Raw genomic sequence first — 24794 nt, forward strand, 5'->3', positions numbered from 1 at the left:
AACACATCAGTCCGTCATAACCTTTAGATCATCGTGTAGTCGGAGCAAGTGCATTGTGCATAAAATACGGGTAGAACTGCTAAAAAACTATTGCCACGAATGAAACAAGTATGTAGAGTGTATTTCCAGATCAGTAGTATTACTGCAGTCGCCAAGCGACCGCACAGAAACCGTGCCAGATGCATAGCGCACTAAAAGCAACTTGCGCATGGGACCATACATGGCGCTGCGAGGGAACACAGCACCACGGGGTAGTACAAAAAGTGTCCCCACCTTGAAAGCAGAGGTGAACGGGCATGCAGGCACCCTAGCAGAACTGTATTATATGGCACTTGGCAATCCTCGGCCATTCTAGAGGCTTCCGTTTTTTCGGCTTCCTTTTTCGAGCTCGCTGCTGTCTCGCAGGTCCCAGCAGGTCTATGTAAACCTGCCCTGCGTATGTCAACCGTTTGTCGGCGACAATATGACGCAAAATGTCATGGGTTAGGTACAATAATGTGTTTCTACTTGTATGGCGGCGAATTTCCTTGCAAACGTCCCGACTTTGTATCAGGAGGTGTGCACAGCTTAGTTTAGAAAGAGAGAGATGAAATGAAATGCAAGAAGAGTAACCAAGCATAGTGCCCAATTCATCATACTGCACAATGAACGGGGAATAACTGTATTTAAAGCCGAGACGGAAAGTTAAAAACACTCGGTGCGTAAAGTTAATTGGACTTGCCCATGAGCTTTTGCGTTTAGTGGTGAATTGAAGAATATTTGAATAAGCACGCGGCTGCCACTTGCAGTTATTGAGTTTACAAACGTCTCAGCGCTGGTTAAATCCTTCGGGAATAAGGACTGCTGCGTTAGGGAAATGTGGACTACTCGAGACATTCAAGCCCTAGAAAGGACAGTTGCACTTTGGTCGCTAATTCTTTTGCTATCGTTCATACTGACAAAACATTTCATGTCTAATCAAGCGGCCCTTTACACAGCGGATGGCTGTATGTGTGCCAGTGTGCTACTGGTATACAAGTATGCATGTGTCTCAAAATAAAGACTAGTTTCATATTTGAATGATGCAATGATTCATTGCGTTGTTACGGTTAAACTCAACTATTGTAGTCTACAAAAGCATGTAGTATTCGAGACTGTTGCTTATCTTATATTATTCAAATGGCACTGTCGAGAGACCTCAGCGTCCACCAGATTTGATGGCCTTGCTCAGAGAGCTTACATCGTGCATAACTTCAGCTCAAAGAGCCAGTCACACTTAATTTCTCTTGAAGGTATTCATTTAGGTAGTGCCGGTTCTGCTTCAGCGCAGTGAGAATCACTCCGGTGTGGCGCCAAAAATGAGCCACGTGTGGTCAAGTAGAAGTTTCCGTGGAGCGTTAATGTTTCATACAACTAGCCATCTTTAGAACATTCAAGAATTTGTCATGATGATAGCATGCGCGTGACCATTGATAACCGATTGCACTTCAAAGGATTATTGCATAATTTATTTGTTCCAAGAGACTGCATTGTTTTCTTGCGTTCTTGAATGAAGAAATCGCTTCGAAAATAATTTGCCACAGAATTGCTGAAACTTTTGTTCACAAGGCGTGACTCGCTGGTCTTGCATAACTTCAGGAATCACAAGGAGGCGACATCGATTTCCTGAAACTGTAAACATAAAATGCAGGCTTCATTTCAGAGGAGGAAACTACATTTTATTCGTTCCTAATAATAAATGTTCATACTACTGAACGCACCATGCACCATGCATCGCACCATGTGCGATATGCATTGATGTGCGCACCATGTGTGATACTTCTATTTTTATCCTACATTTAAAAAGGTTTAAGAAAAGTTAATGCATACAGAAAATAAACAAGCACAGACAAAGCGCAGTGCATTCTCAGGCGCTAAATCTTGAGGAAGAATACTCATCATAAATAGGCCCTGAGATAAGGACTGACATTCAAAACTGTAGCAGAAAACTTACAACTCTTTCTGTGAGCTTAATACTATGTGATTTATTGTTTTTTCGTGTTAGTTGTGATAACTGGCGGATTTCTTAAGCTATCAATATCGTCAAAAATATGCCAAAAGCAAGTTTGCGTTTTGTGGCCCTCTCTTTTATTCGTATGTTCTGGCAGTCTCAGGTTATAATCGCGTAGGAACTGGATCTACGAATTTACCTACATACGACTGTGCAGATTCATTTGCTTGGCGCTTGACAAAACCTCATCACCCAAAAACCTAAAACTATTTAATGCCCATAGAATTTGCTATTGCTCTTATAGGTACCATCTCGGAAATTGCGGCGTGGGTATGTAGCTGAAGAGAACTGAAAAAGAGCCTAGAAAGAGCTGTGCGTGTAGACATAACAATGAACTTTTATATAAAGAAATTTCCACCCCATCTTCACAGGCAGTCCATTCAAGTGGTAAATGATTGTGAAGCTTGTTTTGGCTCGCTAACTAAACTATTCCTTGTGTCGCCTCGCTCATTAAAGTTTACTGCTGCACGCATTCTTTTTGGCGGAGGTACGCAGGTCTAAAGTGAAGAAATATCATTACGGATTGCCTTTCTCGAAGATTTTAGAGCCACTTATCCTAGACGGCGGAAATTAAGACGCTTTCTGGCTCCTATTCCTGACACTACTTCGCGCAAGCTCGAGGCGCAGAAAAACGTTGCCGAAGCATTTTCAAGTACTTTGCAAGAAAGACATATTCGCTTCCAATCTGAATTCATATCAGAATGACCTGCATTGCCAAGACGGTATTCTTATGTGGAATACTTTCACAAGGCATAATCTTTTACCTACGCATCCCAAAGCCTTCTCGAAGAAGTGACCCTTGAGTCTCGCTCTTTGATTAATTCCAAGCATGCAGGCTATGTAGAACTCAGTAAATGTAAAGTGGCCTTTAGATAGCGCCAGCTGTAAAGAGCCAATCACGGCCTTGTAGGTCGCACACTATCTAACCACCTTTAGATAGCTTCCTACCTTTCGTTTTATTCTGATCACAGGGCCACTGATATTTTGGGAGGAGTTGATGTCGCAAGGCGCCTTTTTTTTTATTTGGCTTAGACCTTACTTTATCAGTGGCACAGAGCAGCGTAGTTCGATTCACACGGGACGTACAACTGATGGTTCTGGAATATTAATTACACACCGCCGTTTTATGAGAATCTGTGGTTTCTGGGAATTCTATACGGCTAATCACCAATGTTCGGTCATGTTTTAGGGTGTGAGCTGTCTTAGGGAGCCCACCGTGAGCAGTCGCGTGGATGAGGTCCGTCCAAGGTCACCCATCCAAGCAGCCAGGAGATAAAGGTTAGAGAATAAAGTAATTCCGGTGATGAGAGACAGAACGGAAGAAATAAGGGAAGAAACTGAAGCAACGATGTCGCGCTCAAAGTAAGAGGAAGAAGCGGGAGCTACGCCGCACAAACGCTGGATCTCGCGTCTGCGCGGTGCTGTTCTCACTGTCATAGGTGCGAAAGTTATCAGCCACGTGAGCTGGTCTAATCAGTTTTGTCTTTCTTTGTCCCCTCTAGCGCCTGCAGCTCGGAAGCGAAAGTTCTCGCGGAGATGGTGTTCACCCAAAATTCCGCCTGCCCGTAGGCTGGGAAAGAGAATATTAAAGCAAAAAAACCTGCGCACGTGGGTGGTGCAGCAGCTGCCTTGCCGCAGAGCTCTCAGGGATGCGGAGGACGGTTGCCGCGCCCGCGCAACTGGAAATTGACGTAGACCAGATCTAATTTTGCTGGCCCATTTCCACCGTTCCCAAAGCATTTTCTGTTCTCAGCCGACCTCCTTTTTTGGTGTCCCCTGGTCTCGTTTCAATTCCCCTCAGGTAGTGTTTGTGCAAAGATTACTTCAGCCTTTAGATGTAAACATTTATGATATCCTTCCTGCGCTTCGGAATGGGCCCACTATCCACATTGTTTTCGACGACATATTCCCAAAAAATGCAAAACTTTTGCCACCGAGTATTCTAAATGGCCTTCTAGAAGATCATCTGAGGACCCTACCAACCGATATAGCAATAGCCACTGATGCATCGCAATGCAATGAAAAAGCAGGTGTGGGAATATTTTGCTCCCATTTAGACTGGTCCTTTTCTCTGCGCCTTCCAGATTTCACCCCTATTTTTCAAGCAGAGTTTCTAGCAGTTGTACTTGCTCTACGCAAGCTAGACCCCTCTATTACAGCAGTTGCAGTAATTACTGATTCTTTATCTTTGTGTTCGTCCCTCGCTGCACAGGTTGACGGTCCCATTTTATCAACTTTCTTATCCCTACTTCGTCCGCATTTGAGCCTTGTTCATTTAGTATGGGTTCCCGGCCACAGCAGTGTGACAGTAAATGAGATTGCTGATAATCTCGCAAAGGCTTCCCTCAGCGGCCCCGTGTTGCCAATCATCCCGGCTACAGCCTACATTACAGCATCTAGATTTCGGCGACGTGCGTTTTTAAGCTCGCAAGACACATCACTTTTAGCATCGGCGGATTATGAGCACCTTAAATATTATTGGAACAAGAAAATTTGTTGCTCTCGTCAGCTTGAAGTATCACTGACGAGGCTACGCTGCCGCATCCCCCCTCTAAATTTCTATTTACACAAGTCTGGTTTGGCGCTCTCTCCCCTTTGTGCATTTTGCCGTGAGCCAGAATCCATTGAACATTTTTGGCTGTATTGTCGCCGATTCATCTCACTGAGAAAAACGTTGCTTGAGGAGCCCTTGCAGCATCTTGGCCTTAGTTTGAGCAGCCCGCTCTTGCTATCATTTGGCGCCACCACGTTTGGGTTCAGCCACAGATCTGTTTGCACCGCTGTTCAAAATTCCCTGATAGAATCTCACCGACTGCCTTGCTAAGTGTTTCAACCTTTTCTTTTCTATTAATTATTACATTTTGACTAAATCATTAATATTTAATCACTCTCTTTATTATTATTCTTAAAATTTTAAAATCAAAACACTCATCCCTTTTCTGTTCATGACGAAAAATTCACCGGTGTTATGCTCCCACGTGCTTTTCCTTTTTGTTAACTGCGTTCAGGTGAATAGCCACCCGATTCTTGGCCGATCCCCCAGTGTGGGTATGTGCCATCTTTTGATAGGCTAACAACAACAACAACGGGCGGACACTGCCAGCGTTCGAGCAACTGGACAGGCGTATCTCCTGGAAGCTCTGCTCTGCTGGGAATGATCGGATAAGTTTCGGGTGGCTGATTGGGGCATTTTCTCTCTGCGTCTTTGCGCGGTAAGGCAGTAAGCCCGGGCTATGTCCACCCAGTCTCCCGGCCAAGGGAGCTCCCTCTGGTCGGCTTCTCTGTCCACTGATCTCCTGCCGTTGGAAGCTTTTTTGCGGAGTGGTGTCGGCAGTATCCCTGTCGCGCTGGTGCCTAAGGATGGTGGTGCAATCAAGATGAACAACCCTGGTGCTGTTCGGGCTGCTCTCCAATCGGCGACTTCTCATTATGAGTCAATCTCAGAGGTACGCCAGTTTGGACGCGGCGAGATTCTGTGCAGATCGCCAGACCTCGCCTGTGTAAGAGATTTGCTAAACTCCTCATCCTTTGCCTCCCTTCGGGTAAGTTCCTTCATCCCTTCACATCTGGCGTGCACGAAATGTATTGTACGAGGCGTAGACTCTTCCCTGTCTCCGGCAGAGACTCTTGAGCTTCTGTCGGCTGCAGGTGTTGTTGCTGTGCATCGCTGTAGCCGGGATGTAAGCAACTTGCGGATGCCCACTGAATCAGTGATTGCTACCTTTGCTGGCACTTCCTTCCCCTCTGAAATCAAGGCATGGCCTCTAATTTTTCGGGTAGACCCGTTATCATCTCGGCCTCTGCAGTGTAACAACTGCTGGCGCTATGGACATAGCGCCGGGGGTTACAAATCCAACTTGAGGTGTTGCAACTGTGGGAATGGTCATTCAACGAGAACCTGCACTGAGAAGAATGAGAAGTGTTACCTTTGCGGTGGTGCTCACTCTGCAAGCTACTCAAATTGTCCATCTCGAGCTCAGGAAATCCAAATTCTGGAGATAATTGACAGGAAACGCTGTTCGCGCCGTGACGCTATTACAGAGGTCAAAGAACGTGCCCACGGTTATGCCGGTGTGACCGCTCGGCAAGGTGTGATGTTAGACTCAACGCTTTTCCAGGCAATTGCGGCTGCTGTGGAGGCTTCGATGTCTAAAATGGTTGAAAAGATTGTCGCAAGTGTGTCGGAGTGCCTACAAACGTTCTAGCGACTCAGCTTACACATGCCGTGCAGGCCAGTTTGGCACCTCTTTCGACAGCAATTCCCTCTCCTCATATCAGGTCTCCAATTCCAGTAGCATCACAACCACAGTAACAAACTTCTGTCCCTTCCGCTGTACCTACCTCGGGTACTTCGAGTGATGTTGGTATAATGTATGATTCCGAGATGGTGGAGCCTAATGCGCGGCTTCTTAAGCGCAGCGGGGCCCCTATGTCTCATTCGTTGTCTTCTCTGGGCACCCAGCCCAAATCAAAGAAGCAGCTTGGCACTAAACCCAAGGATACCATTTTGGAGCAGGCAGTTGCTGCTGCTAGAGTTTCGCAACCATAGCGTCGTTGCAAGTTCTGGAGTGGAACTGTCGCTCTATTCTTTCCGCTTCCACAGATTTACACTGCATTTCTACCCAGCTTAATCCGGATGTCATAATTCTGCAAGAAACGTGGCTTTCAACCGACAAACATTTTCATATCAAAAATTACCGTTCATTTCGCCTAGACCGCCAGTCAAGAGGCGGGGATTTACTAACTTTAGTCTCTTCAAAATTTTGCCACAGGGCTATGGTATCTTTTCAACAAATGTCTCCTGACTGTGAGATTTTGGCACTAGACTTTGTACTTCCGGGGTGCTCTACATTTTCAATAGCAAATTGTTATTTCCCCAATGGAGTCCAGGATGTTAGACCTCTGGACTTGTTACTCGCTAACTGTAAAAACCCAGTTCTCGTGGCTGGGGACTTCAATTCTCACCATGTGTCTTGGGGTTTTAGGACTAATACATGCGGCAAGCGCCTTTGGGACTTGGTTTCTGATCACAACCTGATGTGCTTAAATACAGGATCGGCCACTTATCTTCGCTCACACACTCAATCTGTTTTAGATCTCACGTTCATTAGCCCTGGAATTGGCGTAACGAATTGGACGACTGTTGATAGCGGCACCTCAAGTGACCATTTACCTATTCATTTTCATATCATATGTCGTGTCACTCCGGCGTCTTCTCAGTTGCGGTCACATGTAAATTATGACAGATTTCAGACGGCGCTGCGCTCTGCCCTTGCTTCAGTGTCTAACATCGCCGAGGTCCACCAGTCAGCAAGCATATGTCTGGTTATAGAGGAATGCTGTAAAAAGTCGGAGTTCCTGGTGGGACCAACAAAAGGGAATTCTAATTGGTGGAATGCAGACTGTACAAGAGATTACAGGCGGAGGAAGGCAGCATGGAAAAAGCTTCTTCATAACCAATGCCCGAATAACTGGAGTGATTATAAATTTATTGCAGCCGCCTTTAAATGCACAGTTTCTCGCGCGAAGGAAAAATATAACTCAGAACACTTCGATTATCTTTCAAAGGCGTGCAACCGACGTGCACTATTCGGTTTTCTACGGTCTAGGAAACAGCTCATGTCCTCTCATAATTTTCAGTCATTAGTTATGTCACCTGTAGAAGCTATCCAGGCGGTTGAATTAATTGCCACAGGCCTGCAAAAGCGGTTCTCGTCTTTACTACCTTTGCGCCCATTGTTCTTTGCACCAGTCGTGCCAAATGATATTGCCTCACAAGTAAATCTATCATAGCTTTCACAAGTTGTCCAGAGATTGCCAGCTGCTGCTCCTGGTCCTGATGGTTTTACTACAAATATGCTCAAGATTCTATTTGAAGTGTCTCCCAACTCCTTATTGCACCTCATAAACTACTCTCTCAAACACGCTTGGATACCTTCACGTAAGGAGGGCCGCTCTGGAGCGAGGGTAGACAGCAAAAGTATCCGCCATGGCCGCCGCCCAGCTGCTGGCTCATGCCGATTAAGTACGCCGTTGTCTAGTCTCACTGTTTTGTGTTTTAAATGTGCCCATCACCGATTACCACTCCGATCTTCGAACCCCGCTCACTGCACTTGCTGCTGCTGTCGTCGAGTTATTGCGCCGAGAAACAAACATTACGCGATAGGTGTGTTGCTTACTTCACGGGCTACATACCTTGCCCAGGTTCATATACACCGAGAATGACGCAGGTTGTCATATCAGAGTAGTGCATTACATACCGGTATTCTTTGTCTGAATCACCACCTGAAAAAGAAGAGACAGTTGTCGCCATTTAAATGGCTTTTGGTTGTTGAAAGCAGTTATTGCAAGTTTAATTAATGTTTCAATTACAAGTCTTCTTCGTCATTTCATCTCAGAATACAAATAAAGCGCCTGGACTGTCCATTTCTTGTCGAAACGAAATATTCGCAAGACAACAAGACTAGCGCGATTATTTGGAGAGACATGGGAGAGACCGCCCAGCAGTGAGCATAGTCAGGCTGATGGAAATAAATGTTAATAAAATTTTAATGCCGCAGTCACCCGAACAAAAAGTTTCTTTCAGTGAGCAGCAGTAATAAAATATTCTGGTTTGCAACTACATGACCAACAATAACAAAGGGAACATGGTTAATGGTTTATGAGGGTTTTACGTTCCCAAGCGACTCAGGCTATAAGGGACGCCGTAGTGAAGGTCTCCTACAGTTTGGACCACCTGGGGTTCTTTAACGTGCACTGACACGGCACAGTACACGGGCCTCTAGAATTCAGCCTCCATCGAAATTGAACCGCCGCGGCCGGGATCGAACCCACGTCTTTTGGGCCAGCAGCCGTACGCCGTAACCACTCAGCCACCGCGGCGGCCAAAGGGAACACAAAATTTGCGTTGCAATGTGATGCATACGAGAAAGTATTATTATTCTAATTGTTTAGAAAACTGTTGTGAGTTGTAAGAAGTTATTATATATATCTCGCCCTTAGGAGGGAATTTAAGGTTAACAAGATCGCGTATAAAGAACCTAAAGAAGATAAACGCCGACCAGTCGAGCTCCGGTTTGCCTGTTTCAATCTGCCTGGTTTTCTTTAATAAATCAGCAATTTATGCGTGAGTTCCGATATAATTATACTGATAATCTGCTGCCGCAGTGAAGTGCGACACATTGAGTGATAGTTTCATATCATTGGAAAATAAATAGTTTAAATGTATTAAAAATTACACTACCTTGTTTGCGAATGCTGACACCGTTAGGGACCACGTAATTTCCTGTATAAGTTTCAGTCACAAAAAACGTCCCGACAAACAGCGTAGACATCCTATGACATAAAGAAAGTGCATAACTTTTCGAAACAGCTATGCACAAGTAAACTGCGATAGAATGTTTTGACCTCGTTCAGTTTTTCGGCCATCGTGAGGGCGATACAGGTAGTAAGTGTTGCATGTGATAAGAGATTACGCCCACTTGGGTCATGTAGTTCACGCAGGTTCTTGACCATAATAGCAAAATAACTAGGGTAATAATAGTTGGGCAGAGAGCCATTTGCAGGCAGGCCCAGATCATGAATGCCAGTTTGCCATCTTCTTTCTGGAGGAACATAAGGGCTATATTTTGCCGGTACTTATCTTAGGATCAGAAATTTATTGGTGTCGTAAAGGGTATAAATTGAATACAACGCGATAAGCCATTGCAAGTAAAATGACAAATATAGCGTTTGCATATAGGAAGGGAGCGCAGTGGTCTGGGAACAGTAGCAATAAAGAAAGAGAATGGGTCATCGAAAGGGTATGTAATGCGAAGGCAAGATAACATGTGGCGTGTTAAGTTAGCGGGAGAATTACTAAAGAGAGGGGAAGATCGAAGATGGCGGCAGAGAGTCAGATGGGCGGATGAGATTAGGAAGTTTGTGGGACTGAGGAGGCTACAGCTTGCACAGAAAAAGGAACTTTTGAAGGGATTTGGGAAATTTCTTTACCGCGAAGTGGGCATAGATAGGGTGATTTTGTTGATGGGGCGAAAAGTCGGGTGGTGGACTTTCATTGCTTGGTTTCATCCGAATCCAGGTAACTACTTCGAGAAGCACTCCAACATTAAGATGCGAGTGAATCATTTCGTGTAATCTGTTCATATAAAATTCACATTGGCTATTAGTGGAGGTTGCATAAAATATTCTAGATCGTTTTTTCTTAATTGCATGCAGTGCTTAAGAAGCAATTGGATGGAATAATAAATCACAAGATGGCGTTCTTTTATATACAGGAGGAGCGATGCTTTTTGAAGGCATTAGCAGTTAAAACATGTAAAAAAGTTCTTTTTTCTACTTTAGCCTAAAGTTGCTGATAATTATGTTGATAATTATCTAATTTGCGCAGAGAGAACTTTTCTGCAACCTCTGTTTTATAGGGTCTACCGGCGATGGGAGTGAATATGTGTTAGTAAAATTGCTGTGATATTCTGAAAGTAGCTATGAACATGCCTGTCACTTCCTTTTCCGCTCTGTCATTGCTGGTTCCTTGGCAAGAACGCCATGGTTATACCCACGAATATGCCAGAAACGAATAATCAGTGTGTTCCGGAGAATTGCAAAATATGAATGAAATCATTCTTCTTCAATCATTAATATTTCTGCAGATTCATCTCGTTCGTACGCGCCAAAATGCGCTGCTTTCTGATTATAGAATCAGGAATACTTACGCATGATTGCCAATGGTGTAGTACTTGGCGTAATAAACGTGCGATTTATTTACGTTCTCATTTCTGTAATAGACATTGGTCTCCTGACTGTTGCCTGGTATATTGTAGTTAGCTCCAAAGATCTGCAGCTCTCGCAGAACTTCGCATGCCTGAAAATAAATTTACAGGTATTGGCATTGTTGCTCATGTATTGTACAATAATTACTCGGCAATCGATGGTAGATCTCATCCGAATACGAAAGCATGAACCATTTCCTGGACAGTGACGCTTGAAAGACAGCACTCATTGTGTGTTCTTGTTCTGTGTCCCGCCTGTTTTTGCACTGCTAGTTCGAGACACTCAACTGGTTACCTTATGCTTTTTCGGTTTCGCTTTGCAACTCCTAAATAGACTCCGCCTCACCAGTCGTAAGTACTCAGTTAAGCGTTTTGTCCTCCGTATTCAACCAGCTGGTTTCGCTGCCACTCCTTGAAGTTACAGCATCCGTCACGTTGTTGGAATCACGAGTTCGTCTGCCCTCGCCCAAATCCGCGTTGAAATCGCTTCTATCCTACTGCCGAATAATTCTCAGCTCACTTCACATGCGTACAGAAATCGTAACGCGCGCCCAAGCCGCAACACAAGTGCAGTCTCCACGCATTGCCTTCGTCACACACAAGATTACGTCAGGGCTACGCTTCCCTGTCTTTCTCTCTCCGCCCGACACACGCTTCAAGCCGGGGTGCGCCTTCTGCTTTTATTTGGTTGCTCCCCTCTCGTATCATTCCTCCGTTTTTCGGTTCTCTCTCGCTCACTGGCTGCTTCCGGAAAGCATGACGGCCTTATCATTGGCGGCTCCCAGATAGTGCGCGCTCTTGCTCTTCCTCGACGTTTCGGTTTCGCCCGTTCAGCTGTTGATGCGCTTTCTTCCTTTTTATACACGACGCCCACACCTCGATTTCTCGGCATCAGCCCACAAATACAGCGACATTAGAATTTTTCGCCAGCTGCCCGGGCACTAATAAGCTTTCTCACTGTGACCAAAATAGCACTGACACTGCTAAATAAGCCGCGCTCACCAATCCGCATTCTTCAGGTGCAACTGCTGACCATTCTAAGCTATCACTCACCTCTCTCTCCGCCAGCTGAATCTGACGTGCTGGAGCGAAAGGGCAGACGTTCCATCGCTGCGTCCACTGTTTCTGTACGCCGCCGCTTTGTACTGCAAACAACCCTCGCCTAAGTCAGCTGGCGCTTATTCTCAAAAGTACCCGCACTTAGGCATCACTATGGCTCAAGGGACTGGCAAGTTGAAGCCGCGATCAACAACAATGTTTTTTTCGGGTTAGTTCCTACCGTGTCGAGAGCCACCATGTTGGCGATATTTTCCTTTTGACAATGTTGTAATCCCCATCTGTTGGAAACATGAGTAGATACAGCGCAAAAAAGACGGGCACGTAGGAACACAAAGACGTGCGCTGACTTTCAAATGAAGCTATATTGCCTGTCCAGTGGAAATATATACATCTGGCGCAATGAACACAAGAAACACTGAAAACAATCACATGAACAGATATATGCTATCAACTGTTCAACATGATTGTTCAACATGTTTGTTCTACTGTTATGTACTTATGACGCTTCCTGCTGATGATATCAATGAAAAGCATGCAACTACGGCCAAAGAACCGGAGAAAAATAATGAAGTGCGTTTAAGTCCACTTATGTGCGGAAAAGCGATAGGCGTCCCGTCCACCACCTGCCCCATCCTCTGGACCATCGCCGTACATTGCGAGGGGTTTTTCAGTGCGTGCCGCATGATGGCGCTACGACTGCACGCCAAGCACGGAGGATATTTAGTACTCGGTTGATTGCGACATCAATTACTAACATGATCATAATTACTCAAGTAGATTCAGTACGTATCTCGAAGATACGTTTTTAAAAACTGTGTATAAACTACACGCACCTTTATTCAACTTTCAACGTCGAAGTATCATGGCGGAGTAAAAGTGTCGTGACGGAATGGACGAACTGATATTATCCTTTTCGGTTAATCTGCTGGTATATTTTAAAAATCTGATATATTCAAAAATTAAAGCTGAGCTGTTATCAAAAATAAAATCGGCGAGACAGCATTATTTCAGCGAAAGCCTTCCACACTTTTTAAAGAAGGAAGCATAGAAATTATGGAATCATCTTCGAGACTCTCATTAGCCTATTGATTTGGTTGTGTTAACGGAAATTTTATCACATGTCATGTAACTGTTGCTGAACATTTTAAAAATTACTTTCATTCCGTGTTTTTTAAAGTTCCAATGTTATTTTGCGGCTGATAATAAAATCTTTGTATCTAATGTCGTTAAAGTGTTGCAAAAATTAGGTCCTCAATGTTTTGTTAGACCTGAAAATGTTCTGAACGCATTCTCGTGCCGCTCTGCAGTCTCTAGCACAATTTTATTAAGAATTATTTGTGTGTAATTATTATCTTTCTTGCTGCTCCCGACTGGCTGAAAGCCAAAGGTGTTCCTGTTTATAAGAAAGGAGACCGGTTGTGTGTCAGGAACTATCGTCCCATTTCGCTCACATCCTTTTGTTGTAAGATGCTTGAGCATACTGTCACTAACCACATTCTTCTGATATTAAACACTAACGAAGCTTTCACCCATTGCCAGCAGGGTTTCATAAAAGGATTTTATAGTATCACAAAATAGGTTACGGCTATTCATAATTATAGCTGCACTTTAGATAACTCGGGCCAAATAGACTGAGTTTTTTTTATTTCAATAAAACTTTTTCAAGCTTCTACACTATAAATTGCTTCTGAAGCTTAAGATAATCGGAGCTAATCTAGCCATAATTAACTGGATTGCCGCTTATTTAAAAAACCGAACACAGTTTGTCGACACTGATGGTGCCGTTCCTCTCATCCTCCTTTCTCCTCAGGCGCTTCTCAAGGAAGCGTACTGGGCCCATTGCTGTTTTAGTTTATGTTAATGATACAGCATCTGCCATTGATCCCAGTGTGATTATTAGCCTGATCGCTATTATTCACGATTCAGCTTTCTGCATTCACTACTTCAAAGGAAATTGGGAATCTCCCAAGACATTTGCGTCATAAAGTCAATGACTCGAAAAGCCCGTCATAAGCATAGTCACACCTTGGCTTCCTACTTTGCTCGAAGAAACCAGTATAAATACTCATATTTCCCCGAACTATCACAGAGTAGAACTTATTACCAGCAATATTTTTTTTAATGAAAATTTCCGAACTGCCCTTGCTAACATTGTTTGATTCTATATCCATATTCCGTCAATCTGCTGTTTGTGACCATTCAATGTGATTTTTAATTGCACTATTGTTCATGACGCTATGCGTATCATTTCTTCTTGATCAATTTTGCCCATCCTGCTTGGACCGTATAAGCTGTCTAGTATCGTGTAAATAAAAAAAATTCATGCAATTAAGAAAAGAAAAAATGGTCGTGGAGGAGTGGCAGAGTCCCCATGTAGGACGCCGTGGGCCGGGTTCAATTCCCACCTAAATTCCGAGTTTATTTTCTTAATATTTTAATTACCATACAACTTATGATGGACAGTTTGTACGGACATTTTGCCGGACATCCAGTGTCTACAACTTCCGTCCACGCCGCTCATGAGCCATGAAAGGCGTTCACCTTAAAAACTCACAAGGACATCTAATTACCTTATGTGCTGGCAATGCGATAATATTCGAAGCTTTTGGTTTCTTTACCAGAAGCGACGTCACGTCCGGTCAGGTAATATTTCTCCTCTTCTGCCAGTGCGAATTATCTATTTTTGTGAGGTCAATTCTCTTTCGCCAGTGGGGATATCCATTCTGGTGATGTCACTTCCCTCCCGCCCACGGGAAAATTTTATTACTGACTACATATTTTTCTCAGCGAGGCTTTTACGGGTTCTCGTACTAAAATTAACTCCATTTTTTACTGCTGTTCAGCAATGGGAACCTTTTCCTGTCGGTTAATTCATTATAATTTGTCTTTTTTTCTCTGAACAGTAAGTCCGCAGAGCGAAAGGGGTTTTCCAGGGCGTAAAAGCTTTGCATAATATCATCAACGGAGCTGCGGTTGACGACTTAAGCACGTGAAACTATCCCAGCCTTCATTATTTCGAAGACATAAGACTTTAACTGCGCGAGCAGTAACAGCGACGTTCCTCCAAAGTGGCAGTTCCGACGAGTCAACGAAGCTGAGTTTTCAGCCAGTGCAGCGCCTGTTGCGAAGTTGAGAGGTACTAGCGCTCTCAATAGTGGGCGCGCCTCTAGCGGGCGGAGCTAGAAATGAAAATATCCGGCGACGCACAGAATGACCATCAAGATGACATCTGATGATTGAAGACAATGCAGACAAGCGCCGATGATTTTGGCTGAAGAAAAAAATGACGGGACGATCAGACATTAGATACGTTAATTCTGCGAGGGCAGTAGGTTTCACTGGTCCTTACTACTTGCATGCTTTGCTCTAATGAATGCTTTTACTCGAAGCCGAGACTTCACACACGTGCCGCCATTTTTCCGGAGGGTGAACGTGGGCGGAGGTTGGCGGAGGGACGGTCTAGTAGCTAGAGTGGTGGCGTGCAGAGATGGCTGTTGAGTGATGTTTCTGGCTTTCCCTCTACGCCTTTGAATTCAACTTCTCTGTCGCATTTACGTTCCACTGCGGCGTGGGCTTCCAATGGGTGGCGCCCTTGTGTAGGGTGAGGGCACGTGGGTTGATGGTGCGCGTCGCTTCTTGAGGGTACAGTGAGTGGTAGGGCGGTGGATGGCGTTTCTTTTGGGCGATCTTGTACAGTGGATCAAGCTTGACGTCACGTGGGAGGGGGATTAATTCTTTTTTATAGGTAAGTGTAATAAAGAGATGAATAGTGGGGGCTACTTCTGGAAGGAAAACGTTCCACTCTTCGCAGCTACAGACAAACAGAAGCCACAGTTTTTGCATTGTTACAGAGACACTGTTTTCACTGTAATATCATGGCTCAGCGGAAATGGCCCGGGAGCAGCGTCTGAATAGCCGACTGCTAAAAATGCATCTTTCACCTATGAGTTCAGCATCCAGAATAAAAACTCTACCTTTGTGCTCAAAAAGGAAAACAAAATTAAAAACGCAGCACCAACATATGAGCCAAGCACGACTATATGAGCCAACATATGAGCCAAGCATACCAGACCTCATTAATTCGAACAGATGCGCTAACCTTTAGGCCACAGCTGAGTTGCTATATTGGAGCACCCACTCTAAAAAACAGCTATAATTTGTCTCCATTTCTTTCCCATCACCTTCATTCTTTCCCACCTGTGCAGGCTGGAACCATCCATTTGCACAATACATCTGGGCTAGACGACAAATCGACGTATTGGAAAAAAGCTGGACAGGATTTGCAATAGTTTTTTACGGCGTTCCTGACACTAAGGACAGTCAATCTGAAGCAGTGTAGAGAGCCTTCTGAGCAATTAGGATGCAGAGAACATTGACAATACTGTCAGCAGGGCTCCCGTTTAGTTCATTTTTGATGCCAACAAAAGGACAGGAATCATAGTGAAATTTCGCAACTGGAGTCCCTGTCTCCGGTTGGAAGCACGCTGGGGTACCACCGCGCGTATAAGAGTGATCCCATTGACAGGAAGAGGGGAGCCTAGAGAGTCAGACAGAGACGCTGTGAAAGGTTCGTCAGCGACCGTCTGCGAGCGAGCCCCATCTTGAACAGCCAAAGTGCCGTCGGTCTCCGTGCCAAGTCTTCGCCCACTGCAGGTCTAAATGGTTTATATTAACAATTTCTTTTACACCGTCATCTTTACTAGGCTGGCGTGCTCCAGCGTTGAAGCCGCGGCGACTGTCACGAAACTCTACCGCATTACCGTGATGACACCAACGTCCAAACAGTGGTAGAAGCGATGTGATGTCAAGTGAAATCGCCTCCTTTCTTGAGCACTGCATTGGTTCCGCAGTTTAAACGCCTCCTCTATGAACTGTGTGTTCCATTTTCTAATTTTGTGGTATTCACATTCGGGATTGTAACTTCCCTTGCAGCATCCAGACATCATGACTTGTATATAAATGCAGGTGAGCGGTTCTACCATTCTGTCCAAAGCAGCCCCTTTTAAAATATGTATAAAAATCATGCAAAGATAAAGTTCTTTTAAAAGAAACAACTTTGAAAAATTTGTTTTCATAAAAAAATCCTACCCCAACCTTCCCTTGTTTTCCAAAGCCATCCTTAAAGCAATAAATCGAAGGAACCCCAAAATGCATTATGCATGAGCAATGCAGTTGCATTAGCAGCTCTTGATGCATTTACTGGAAGTGACGTCACATACGGTGTGGTGATATCACTTTGCAACTACCAAGGACATTCTACAGTAAGGTGACGTCACTTTTCACCAGTAAGTGAGCCAATTTCACTACTGACGACGCATATTGGCGGCCTGGAGCTTATCATGCTTTCGCATTAACAAAAGAAGCAGATGCACTATCGGCACGTTGTATATGACGTCCAACATCACTGTGTTGAAGATTAATCACAGCGTTTCGTAATCAGGTAATTGCAATAATAAAAATTCTGCAAGAGCTTTTACTTAATGCAAATTAGAATGATAGTATTGACTTCCTTCGTTTAACTTGCGCACGCATTATCCAGATTGTTTATCGGTGCTTATCTGTTCCCTTTGTCCTAATATCTTTGCGCAGTCTCACTTTTACGCTTGTTCTTTTTTATTAGCCGCCTGATTTCGCGTGCCTTTTCGGCGCATAATTCAACATATAACCTTCGGAGAATTTTAGCGTGCTCTAAAACGACGTAATCACTAGGTATTCACAGGCTATATGTTGAGGAGTGCTGAGGAAATGTTTTCATTCTGCAGCCACAGCTGCTTGTTATGAATAACAGTTTAAATGCAAACACGCTCATACCATAAAAGTTAAATTACATTTTGCGGAGGCTTTCGGCAAACAAGGTTTATTTAACGTCATAGAACACAACCTGCCAATCTCAATTGAGCCTGATATTCAACAGATTTTCTAAAAGGATCTAGTGGAAAGCAAGACTAAGCGCTTCGACTAGAGGAATCATCTGTCCGAAAACTATTTCTCCGTCACACCGGAAAGAAATACCGTTACGGTTCTTGATAATTTTAGGGCATTGTCCGTTCTGCATTCGAGAACCACAAAGTAGTATGTGCTCTTTTCTGGCGTGCAAGCAAGGCCTTTAATTCTGTGGGTCATACTATTCCTGTTAATTAGTCATAAGTGGCGCCTTTGACTCTTTGTTACTGCTTAGCAAATACGCGTTACCAATTCATGCAGCAAGATTTCGAGAATTCTAGTGCCGAATAATATTAAATTCTGGTTCACCGAAAAGCTCAGAGTTATCCCCGCTCTTGTTTATTCATAAGGCGAAAAATTAATAAACAGTCACTGCAATCGTAAATATTTCAATATGCTAGCGACACTGTGTTTGTTCCGCAGACTCGTGTTTTACAGCGGTTATAAACTTCTATAACCTGATGCTTCCATCTTGATTGAATATCATCTAAAATGCTCAATTACCATTACAAAATAAGTCTGCTTCCACACTCGTATGCTTCCACAGTTCGCACCAAAATATTCGTACTTTCCCCAATCCTTCTCCATAATTATTGTTGCTCCATTTCTCCCAGTCTTTCTGAAATATTTGGGAGCAATATTTAATGGTGATATCAACTAGGGTAGCTATTTAGGTTCCTTCTGCGCTAATCTTTGAGGTATCTGTTGTACGCTGCGTTGGTCTTGGCTTCTGCTCCATTTTTCATTCCAGAGGGTGGCTGTTCATGTTCTTGTTGTGTAGTTCGGTATGGCATCAATCTATTTTCTATTGTTTCCTTGCGAGGTGTACGCGGGTAAATTTTGTTTTAATCCAAATTCTTCGGTTCTTGTTGTATAATTAAAACCCCTGCCGATAGAAATTGTTGTGCCTCACTTCACGTATCTATATTTGGCACCCTGTTTTCATTTAGTTGTGCATGCTGTTTTATAATAATCTGAATTTTGGTCCGGATATTCCAATTAGGCATAACTCAAGGTTTCGAGCTCCCAGAGTTTAGACATGTTATTGTCTTGTGGGAACTTTCTGCATTCCCACGATTTTCAACTCGTTACATGATGATGCATTCTCTATGATGTCAACACCTACACTGTAAAAGCGTTTAGAAGTGAATTTATATATGATTATTCATATTGTGCAGAACTTTCAGTTGTTTCAGTTTCGGTACTTCGTGTGTCTGTTCATGGCCCCTGCCACGACTGCCAGCTGCAGCGCGGAAATTCTCATTGGATTGGGTTAACCCGCTTTCTGTTTACTGTACCTTTTGAGTGTTTTGATTGAAGGCATTCCTGTTGTTATTATTATTATTAGCAGTAGTAGTAATGTAGTAGCAGTGGTGGTAGCAGTAGTATTCGGGCTTTGCTTTCAAACCCCTTATCAAAACTCATTACTGAGCCCACAAGGTGCACTGCCGGCATTTTTAATAAGCTTAGTTTCGACCAATATCGCTTGGCTTTTACCAAGACAAAAGCTGCAAAATCCTAACGTCGATCGAGCCACAAGGACATTGGGACAGTATTCGCGGTATGATGAGAACGATAGTCGTGGCCTCTCTGGCTCTCGGGTCTCAATGTACCCAGAGCTGACATCGGTAGTCTGGCTCAACCCCGTCCGTAGTAAATGAATTCACAAGCAAAAAACTGCGGATGGTTTAGCCTCGGTTAAACCTATTGTGCACGCGATAGCTGACCCGAAGAATACGTGGCTTGTCGCTGTCGTTTCTCCGCTTCTTGGCAGCGTCGTTTTGGCGAGCCGTTCCTCTCGTTGTTCCGATGTCTCGGCCGCGCGCTTGACATTTCTGGCTTCTCGGGCTCCTTGTCGACTCGCCTTGTACCACACCACAATTTCGGGATCCGTCGACGTGGCTTCCCGCAGTCGCCGTTGATGTCGGTCGCAGTATAAACGCGGACATTCTGGTTCTTCATATACTGTTCACCTGAAGAACAAGCGCTTCGCATCCTCTGTTTATAAAGGGGCAGAGCAATGACGCGCATATGTTGCCACACTGCGCATGCGCAGCGCACCTGAAGCTACTGCGCATGCGCGACTCGCACAGGGAAGCTGTGGAGTCGCCGGCGGCAGACGAAGGTCGCACAATGAGCAATTTCTGCGCTGCTGCGAACCGCCGATGGCCACCTGCGGCCAGGGCCTACGGTCTCAAGACTTCTCACTGGCTCCGGGCCCCAGTGATAGGTACAATCCAGAACCCTTGTTCTAGCGCATTTGGTTTGTTTTGAAATTTGGGAATCCTAGCCACATGTCTAATTTTTGCCACCAGCTTTGTCCTTACTATCCCCTCGCTCTCTCCAACAGATCATTGGCACGCAAGCTTTTGGAACACTTCAACTGGGTCATATTGAAGCCCGACTACTCCTCACTCGCCCCGCATGCCGCTCCCTGTCACCTCATCTGGAAGACAAGTCATCGAGACAGATCGAGACGAGGCCACTGAACATTTGCTGTATACCAATATGCATCGGGCTGTTTTCTTGCTCAAGATCTAAGTTTCTGTGCTCGACTATGGTGTGTTTGTGCTGTGATTTCGTACGGGTGCAAATCTTTCTGTTATCAATGCAGGATTTAAAAGCTTTCTGGGACCCACACTTATCTTTCAAATTGGCTAAGCCTGAAAGTTTTATGGAGCGAGTAGCGAATCGTTGCGTCCTTTGTGAGTATAGTGAGCGGAAGTCTCATTGCCTGAAGCACTTTTGCCTGCGGAATTCATCGTCCTTCCTCGCTCTACCAGTGACGAAAACTTCAGGATTGCCTTGCTGTAAATATGCGGCACCACAATGAGCTGCCAAAGTGCCCATGTTCATTTCTGGCACACCTGTATGCGTAGCCTCCTTGAAATTTTGGATGTGGAGGGGACTGTCTTTCGCGTATGCATCTGTGTATCATCACCCTCTCCTAAAATTGATGGAACGTTTGTGGCTATATTGCAACGAGACTTTTGCGGGTTATTGCACCTCCCTGTACCTTATCATTTTTTGAAGGCGTGTGGGATCGGCGACATTTAAATCTCATATCGAACCGTCCACTTTTCCACAGGCTTTAAACTAGCCTGATGTGAACGATTTTGAAAGCAGACCAAGCAGAAGGAGCAGGACTAACAAATCCACCTTAACGTCCCGTCTGTGATCGTCTCTAAAGGATTGCAGCCAAAATCTCACAAGGGGCGAGCTCCCTTGAAGAGGTTGTGGGACTTACATAGGCTAGATATCCTGAACGCACTCTTGAGCGTTTGGCGTTGGGGTTATCGGCAAAGATGAAGAGCGCGGAAAGACTTGAAGTGCAGGAAGGTTTCCTTGAACCGAAGAAACGCGCAGCTATTCGCAATTTACACTGTTCCCATGACATCACAAAGTTTACGCAGAAAACACAAGCTTTACATTGTCTCGTGCAAAATAACGTGCCAGGTTTATTATTGAACGAGTGAGTGACATGTACGTAGCTGATATTAAGCAAGGCAGTATATCAAGTCGCATTAAAAGGCTTTTTCCTGGCATTCAGTTGCAAATCTATTGTATTTGCTAAATTGTAACGCGCCCCCGCTTACAACGTACAGCTGCATTTCGGGCCCAAAAATTGGGTAACTACCTTGTTTCTTATTTCAGTTATAATTCGCATGCAAATTTAAATCCTCATTTATGTTTAAAAATGCGCGTTAGAATCGTGCAGGATACTACACTTCGGATGGAAGTATCAACTTTTCCCTCCATTAAAACTGCGAAAGCAAAGAAAGTAGTTCAATAAAACATTTTGCTGGGCGAGTTGGTTCATTTTGCTCGTTCGTCTCTGTCCCTTGTGTTTTTTGTTGCGCTACAAGCATCCCCTCGAGCAAAAGAAAGTAGTAGTTGCTTCATTTTCTTGATTAAAAATAGCCAAACTAAAAATAACCGCAATGATTATACCGAATCTCAAAGAACCTTCACCTTCTTAAACTTATAGCTGCAGAGAACGACTTCGCCTTCGAAAAACTGCGGAAACCTAATATTTTGCAAGAGAAAATTTCGCATTCACTTCATATCTGTCAAATTTTTAACAAGGGCGCCTGGGAAGATCGGATCTGAAGCTTGCCGATGGGGGTAATGTTGGGGTATTTTGGGCTTAGCGAATTCGACTAAGAAATTAGACTGTTTACCACATTAGATTCAGTGGCAAAAGGCTTATATTTTTGAAAAAGACCAGTTTTACTTCATTTACGTGCATGGGGGGACTGAACTGTGGCACTTACACGATGACTTACATAATGCCTTCCACATAACTCCAATACACGAGCTATATAATGTCAACTTAATAAAACGATATAGGAGAAATAATACCTATCGTAATTTTCTTGAAACTTTGTCTCAATTAACACCTAGAGAACACACTTATGCCATAAGAAACCGCGATAAATGGTTCATTCCCCAAATACGAACTAACTATGGACGTCAAATGCTCAGCTACATCTTACCATCATTGCTAAATGCTTTGTGTTAGTCTTACAAACCAGTATTTTTGCATCTTATTTCTTTTCCTGTTTTTGTCTGTTTTTATCTCTTTTTTATTTTTTCCGAGTCAGTTGTGTCTCGCTTATTTTTCCTCTAACGCAATTGTTTTGTTAGTTGCTGCCATTATATGTAATCAAACAAACCTTGAAACCTTGTACGGGGGCGCAGGCGCGCAATCAAGCTCCAGTGAGAGCTTTTTGTCTGCGCCCCTGACATCTGGATGATGTAAATAAAGATTTGATTGATTGATTGTTTGATTGACTGATTCGATCTTCTTTATTTTTTTAGCGGACACGCAAAAGACGATTTTGGTCGATTCGGAAACTCCGGATTAGTTCTACGTAGAAGACGGCGATGACCGGGCAGTGCCGTGGGACGGAGCGCTCGCGCTAGGTCAGAGGGTATTTGCCACTGTTCTGTTGAGTACAACAAAGACAATAACAGCTGGGCTCCCTGCGGACACGCGATCGAGAGACGATTTTGCTAGTGCAGAACCATCAGGCTAGTGCTGCGTAGAAGACAATGAGTGGGAGTGCCGCAGGATGGAGCGTGCACTCTGGGCACATGCACGCAAGAGACGATCCTGATAGGCTCATAACGTCTGGATTAGTGCTTTCTCACTAACGATAACGCACCTTTTCCAGGTATATTATACAGGTGGTATAGCCCGCGTATTCCTGGTAGTGGGTGCTCAGAGGGCACATGCTGGAGCAGAAGAAACTGCACCAGCTTCAGTCGTACATTGCTACCCTAGAATAGACTGAAAAGTCTGACGGTCTTCAACAGTAACAGCACAGTGACTGTGTTTAGGGTAACTACTAGCGCAGTGCTATCATGACCTAGCCCATTACTCAACTAAGCCTACAAGCATTCCATTCGTGAACAGCTGAGTGGTCCCTCTTGAATTAACTTTGAACATGGCCTCTGCCTGAAACTCCACAAGTTCATTCTGCTTGATATATTCAATGGTTGTCCATGCGTGCATTGCAGGGGGCACATCGAGACCCGTAGTAGAAAGAGAAGTGGCGCTCAACGTGCAGCTGTGTTCTGATCGGCTGTTAGCGGCCACAATAACTTCATTGCAAGCCATTCTTTGGATATGCATCAGTCACAGTATGATGGGGGCAAATTATGCGCACCTCATTGAGAACATGTTAACAGTCCACAGCAATCTCACCCAGTGTCCCTAGTGCCAATTCTTAAAGCAGAAATCCTGCACTATTCGCTCTGTTGCCAGTGAAATTTTACGGCTACAACTGAGCCGTACTTCATCTGCAACATATTTTCTCCTCAATACCAGGGTGCGCATCTGGCACAATATTTTGCGTCTATTTCTCCTGCTCAGGTGAATGACACCTGCTGGTTGGCATGACTACCACTATGTCAGGTTCTAGTAGTTAATAATGCTGATGATGATGAATTCATTTTAATCACGCAATGATAGCTTGGCTATAGAGCACCATGGCTAACATGTTTTTGTCCGCAGTAGGTTGTGCAAGGCACCCTAAATTGTCACGCCTTACTCCACCCCATCAGAAAAGCGAACTACGGCCAATGGTAAGCATGGACTGGAACTCCTGCGGTCGCCTATCAGTAGGAACGTTGTTGCGATGCCTAGGAGATTTATCTCCGCATGTCGCGCATGCAAGGCACTTTTTTCAACCTCTGGAGTGGTGTTCTGTCACATTCTGACTAAGTTGGCAAGCGAAATCACATTTTTATTAAGGCATACGACATTGACGCCATGTTCCCCAAAACAGTTGCATATTCATGTTTACGCTCACTAAGCACTTGGTTTCCATGTTTCAAATATCATCTTTGGGTCGCGCTGCGGCTAGGAAGCGAAATCGCCGACATCGCTGAGATTTAGTGCCTTTTCCAAATACACTCAAGCACCAATAGCGGTCACTCCTAAATGTGGTCATGTCAAGCAGGAGACATGAAGGCTGGTTGCGCAACACAAACGTACAAACGTAAGAACGAGGCCGCTTACATCGAATGTGTATCTACATGCAACCGATATTCATCAAACCTCTCAGCTGCGTCTGATTTATTCGGTCAGGATTCACGTGGTCGCGGTCTTGTCTTCAACGGTACGAGGGAGTCTACACAAGCTCCGGCTATTGGCCCAACATTTGTGTGTGTTTTAGTGTGTGCACGTTTCATTGAAAAAGAAGTGGCCGGATATTGCTGGCATTTTTAGTAGAGCATAGAGCGCTCTCAATGTTTGATTGCTGTATAAAGCACCTCACCTGCGCCTACGGCATCCCACGCCGCCAGCGTGTGCGCACTTGTGAGTGGGCGCATGTTGCGACAGGCGTTTGTTGAAAATGGAAGTTTACGCTCTTTCCTTCAGATTTGTAGAAGAGAATGGAGAGCATTTATTATCTTTATTCTTAAAAGAATATTTCATTTCTGTGGGGTATATGCAGACCATCAGACGTTGCCAGATCGCACGCTCC

At 44.4% G+C, this 24794-nt stretch overlaps 1 long non-coding RNA gene across 1 annotated transcript; it reads right to left on the reverse strand.

The window, feature by feature from the left end:
* Positions 1-1474: 1474 nt before the first annotated feature.
* On the reverse strand, positions 1475-10885 carry LOC144100555 (uncharacterized). Its single transcript, XR_013307727.1, has 4 exons — positions 10741-10885; positions 9273-9364; positions 8225-8314; positions 1475-1650 (listed from the first exon to the last, which is right to left on the reverse strand). It is a non-coding gene; the product is annotated as an uncharacterized LOC144100555 (long non-coding RNA).
* Between the last annotated feature and the right edge of the window lie 13909 nt (positions 10886-24794).

Source organism: Amblyomma americanum, chromosome 8 (assembly GCF_052857255.1).
Source record: "Amblyomma americanum isolate KBUSLIRL-KWMA chromosome 8, ASM5285725v1, whole genome shotgun sequence".
NCBI lineage: Eukaryota > Metazoa > Arthropoda > Arachnida > Ixodida > Ixodidae > Amblyomma > Amblyomma americanum.